Source organism: Nannobrachium achirus (genome assembly GCF_963921795.1).
Source record: "Nannobrachium achirus genome assembly, chromosome: 12".
NCBI lineage: Eukaryota > Metazoa > Chordata > Actinopteri > Myctophiformes > Myctophidae > Nannobrachium > Nannobrachium achirus.
The window spans coordinates 12,707,979-12,713,913 of record NC_137832.1 but is presented as its reverse complement, the minus strand read 5'-3'; positions in this window follow the sequence as shown (position 1 = coordinate 12,713,913).

Sequence of the window (5,935 nt, the reverse complement as noted above, 5' to 3'; positions counted from 1 at the left end):
TTGCTGTAAATTAGGTGACTTAATTTAATTGACTACGTTTAAAACAATATTTGATTTTAAAATATAATTCCCCTCACATTTGCCAGTGTGCCAGTGACCACCCTCCCCTGTGCCAATGTTGGCACCCGTGCCTAAGGTTGCCCAGCCCTGCTTTAGGCATCTGTCAGCTGTCAGTTCAGCTTTTCTCCAGACATGGTCAGGAACATGGTAAAAGTTGATTGGACCAGGGGCTATAATAATAGGCTGATATACTGTCATGCACACCAATGTGAAAATATGTATGAGAAGTCTAAACACATGGCTGACAACTTCTCAGAAAGTTTGTATTGACTCTATTGTTGTTTTCACTCTGAGGAAATCAGGAGTGGAACGTAAGTCACCCCTGCTAAACAATGAATAAGTGCAGACCAGTGGAGTGCTACAGTATATTTTATTTGTTAAATAATAAATAAGTGTATATTTTATGTGGGTTTAGTCTCTTCTGAAGTGACTGGAAGGTATTTTATTCTTTCTGATTCAGTTGTCCCTTGTTGAGCACAGATGAGCCCTTCTACCTTCAAGTGGATGAAGCTGCTGGACTTGTCTTTGTACCTTGTATTGAGATGTGATAGTGTACATCAGTGGTTTTCAACCAGTGGTCCGGGAGGCGGGGACCACCAGTGGTGAGGAGGAGGTTCAATGTGGCTCCCAGCTAAGTGATGTAGATTTGGTAACCAAATGGACCCTTATAGATCTTTAACTCTGAGAGCATACAATGAAACCAAATCCATTTGGTTGTATTTCACACTCTCAAGCGTTTAATTATTGTTAAACACCTTTATTGCTACATTTTTCTACATTCTCTGATTGTGTAGACTTCTTGTACATTTTTATTTTGGTCAACATTTGCCTGTTATCTCTCCTATGGTACCACGTCAATACATCATGGAATTGTGATAACAAAATATTCTACGTTTCGTTTCTCTCTCTCTCTCTCTCTCTCTAGGTTGTCCCATGTGTAGGTTTCCACAGAACCAGTTTGCTGGCTGGCAGCTCCTGGTGTCTTTAGCAGTGTCCGGCAAGTCTCATTCTCCTGGCTGCTATTCTATCGCCCAGCCTTAATATTCCAGCATACAGATTCTTGTTGGTAACATGTGTACTCTTGCTGATGTTGTTTTGGGTCAGCAAGGCTAAATGTCATCAAATGGCGGTCTGTGGCTCAAATGCTGAATAAATAATGGCCCTTAATGTGAAAAAGGTTGAAAACCACTGTTGTACACATGGTAAATATTTGGCTGTCCCATTTTGGTGTCACCACATCACACCAAAGACATTTATGTTTAGTTTTTTTCCCCCCATTTTTGTACTTTTGTCTGTCTGGTAATCACAAGTTCATTGGTTCTCCTCCCCGCCCCGGTCTATGTGTCCAAGAGCCCCTGAGCAACACTCTTAACCCCTTACTGCTCCCCACTGCGACCCATCTCAGCAGCCATCAGCTGGATGAAGCTGAAACTGATGTTCCCCCAGAGGACAATAAGGTGTACAGAGAAACTGTACATCATAGTAAAGTACATAATAATGATCAAATACAATTAATAGAAAACCTTATCTTTCTTTTTCTAACTTTCTCCCCTCACTCTCACCAAAACAGGAAATGTATTTTTTTCTTTCTTTTTTTAACCAACAGGAAGATGTACTCCAGTGATGATTTCAGACCAGTTATTCACAATTACAAACATGTTTTATTAATATCAACCTGAGAATAACATTTATTTTGTCTTCTGATTCTGTAACCAGACAAATAAATGACAACTGAAGAGCATTAGTCAAACAAGGATTTATGCTGTAGCCCAATGAAGATTATACTGTAAATAGTGGCTAGATTAAACAAACACCAAGTCAAAATGACACATGGTGACAACAGTTTCAATCAGCTGATTCGGGTACAGCAATCAAAACTAGATAACTCATTCATATACAGTATAACACATTCAGTATCAACTGATTCATATACAACATATTCAATCAAAACTAGGTAACAGAGTAGACAGTGTAGAAATTAAGATAGATTACTAATTAATATATAACATATTATTCATTAACAACTCATTCAAATTGTGGCAATCCAAATGATATACATAAAATTAAATAAAAATAAACTACAATATGCAACATATTCAATCAAAAACAGGAAACAGCAAACATGTGTCCAAATTAAATCATCCAGGTAACAGATGTCATAAAGATGCTGTCATGACAATACATCGTACAGTTATGTATGAAACTGGAAAAAGTCATAGCATACCACTGTATGTTATCATGTTTGGATAATATAATAAACCTCATACTATTAAAGTCATACTATGCTGGCAAGAAGAACATTTTGTTAAATAATGCCAAAAGTTATGCCATCCAAAAAACAAAAGCATCACGCTAATTTATGTCACCAATTTAATAAACAAAGCCATAGACATAACCTAAAAAGAAATCTTACTATAGCATGAAAACAGCAATAGAAAATTACTGTGTTGAATTAAATGGAAGAAACCCCACACTAAATTATGACAATGCAATGAAACAAGACATAGGCCTCTAGTTAAGCCTATTGCCATTGATGTGTTCATACATCTGAACAGCTGTACTAAATACCTGGGCCTGATGAAAAGGAACACAATAGGAACACACAATAACACTGGCCAGTGGTGTTTCTTAAGGTGAACAACCTGACTGACTCTCTTCTTCACACTGATTTACAGTGGAAGGGTTTAACACAGTGCAGAGACACACTGGTGTTTCTTTAGGTGAGCTGACCTCTTGAAACTCTTTCCACACTGTCTGCAGGGGAAAGGTTTCTCTCCAGTGGAGACACACTGGTGTTGCTTAAGGCCATTTAACCAAGCAAAACTCTTGCCACACTGTTTACAGTGGTACGGCTTCTCTCCGGTATGGACACGTTGGTGTTTCTTCAGATCGCCCAACTCATTGAATCTCTTCTCACAAAGTGTGCAGAGGAAGGGTTTTTCTCCTGTGTGGAGACGCTGGTGTTTCTTCAGAGAGCCTGACTCACTGAAACTCTTCTCACACCATCCACAGTGGTAAGGTTTTTCTCCAGTGTGGACACGCTGGTGTGTCTTCAGGCTGCTTGCCTGAGTGAACCTCTTCTCACAAACTTTACACTGGAAGGGTCTCTCTCCTGTGTGAACACGCTCATGTTCCTTCAGGGTATCTAACCTACTGAAACTCTTTCCACATTCCTTACAGCAGAAACCTTTCCCCCCAGAGTGTCCAGTGTCTCCTGGTTGTTTGGGGTGGCTCTGGGCAGCAGAGCTGCTGGGGATCTGCTGCTGCTGACAGGCTGCTGCTGCTGGGGGGATCTGTCCACTCCTCAGCATCTGAAAGTAGAGCTCGTTGTGGCTCCTCTTCAGGTGCTTGTGGAAGAAGAGCTGAGAGGTGAAGGCGGACGGACACTCAGGACAGCAGAAGGCCGTAGTCTGAGTCTGGGAAGAAGACTGGGTCTGGGAAGAAGACTGGGTCTGAGTCTTGGAGGACTGGATCTTAGTCTTGGAAGACTGGGGCCCCGGTCCTGAGAGAGAGATAGGGGGGTGGGGGGGAGCATACCCTCTATAGTTTAATTTATTCTTCCCCAAAGCAGATTTAATGTACACACCTGAAATACTGTCTTCTTATCAAAATTCAGAGTGGAGTTCCAAGGATTGAAAGGTAAGGGTAAATTGACTGACAATGTGTATAAGTAATTTTGTCCAATGTAACTGGGAGTGTATTGTCTGAACAATGACTAAACTAGTCATTCTCAAGGACGCTCTATAAATATTTTCACACTAGGCTGTAGAATCAATGGACACAGCATGTGCTCACGTTAGTAAAGATGTATTGCACACTAAAAACTAAATACTCTATATCTCTAAAAGTAATTAAAAAAAGACAAATTTACAAGTCGATTAGTCTGATAGTATTTGACTAGACTAACTAATCTCTATTGTATAAATCAACAGTCAGTAAGTCATTTAGACTAGTTCCATTCAGCAGACAGACAGATGGTTACCTTTATCAGAACTCTTGTGGTCCCACAGCTTATCAAAGATGATTCCCAGCTCCTTTGCGTAGTCATCTCCGTACCAGACCAGCAGTTCTTCTCCCTTTTTAATAGGACGACAGACGCGATACACAACGGCTTGTCGGAACTGGAACGCTACCAGGTTCTGTTCTTCCTCGTGGCGAGCACAGTTCACATACCTGACACACACACACACACACACACACACACACACACACACACACACATACACAAATCAAGAGTGCTAGAGGTTGAATGCAGCTCTATAGAGATTAGTTTTCAGAACCCATTTAGGCCTAGAATTATTGAATGCTTTAACCAGTGAAAAATAGCAGATATACAAGCTCACGAAAAAGTCGTGAAAATATGAACATATGCATTTTCAAAGCAAACGTTTGTAACTCAAATTTTGCTTCTGGGTGGTCCCTGGAACTAAATATTTTGAGATGGGGGTCCGTGGCCAAATAAATATAAAATTTTGCGAATGTCTGTCTGAGTGAGTGTCTGTCTGTATGAAACAGCGTTTCTCCTCGGTGGCTGGAGCAATTGATCTGAAATCGCATCACCATCAGCATATGAACACACCTGACATAACTGTGAAGCCCGTTTGTCACTTTCACAAATCGTATGCTGTATAATAGCATTTTTATGGTGTATCTATATCTATTTAGCCTACAGTACCTTTTGTGACCACACATGTTAAGGGAGGGGCGCTGTTGTTCAGGCCATGCACAATCACACACAAACCCACACACACACACACACACACACACACACGGGGGGGGGGGGGGGGGGGGGAGTGTGTGTGTGTGTGCAGGCGGGTAGGCGGGCGGGCGGGCGGGGGGGGGGGGGGGGGGGGGGGGGGTTAGCCATTAAACGAAACGGGTATTTCTTACATTGATGCTCCTACATATTATCATGCAACCATCCCTCATATACTGTATGCACAGTGCACATCCCATAACCCACACACTGCACATCATTTTGGAGCTCATATCTTTGAACGGGTAAGGGCTATAAATATAATTTTGGGGATCCTTGACATGAAAAGGTTTGAGAACCACTGACATAGTGGTCTCTCAAGAACAGACTAACTGAGCTCCAGTTAAGTGAAAAGGACCTTTTCTTTGACGATGGCTAGCCAGATTGCTGACATAGAAACATAGGTTTTTTTCAAAAAATCTTAGAAGGATTCAAAAGACACTAATAGAATCGGATCAAAATTCATATTGTCATGATTTTTCAAAAATAGCAGATATACAAGCTCACAGTGCGGCACCGTAGTTAAAGCATAAAATAATAATACACCATAATGTGTACCCGTTCTGAATGGGTTAAAACAGGAACAAATAGTTAGCAAGCCTTATTTATCTCTTTGGACAAGGCATTCCAAAATGTTGGGGCTCTAAAAGCAAAGGCACGTTCACCTCTTGTTTTATAATTGCAAGCTAGAAAGATCAGCAGTCCTTTGCCTGAGGATCTGAGTTCACATGATGGCACATAAGGGACAAGTAAGTCTGAAATGTAGGACGGTGCAAGACTAAAAGCTAAAATGGGTGTTTTATGATCAAATCTTCTGGAACCAGTTACAAGCCGTGCCTTTCCTATGAGGGAGAGAAATTGTGTTATAAACTGAAATAAAGTTTATAACACAGGAGAATTATATCTCACCTCATCCAGTTGGACTTAGTCTCGTCTTTGGCATCAATGTAGACATATTTTTTCTTCTTGCGAATCTAAAGAGAGAGAAAATAAGAATTATTATTTATCTATAATTAAGTATACTGACATAACAATGTTTTGCCTACATTAACCTACCGGTATATATACTGATTTAAGATATGATATGACATTATATATGACTTAAAAACATAATCCCTT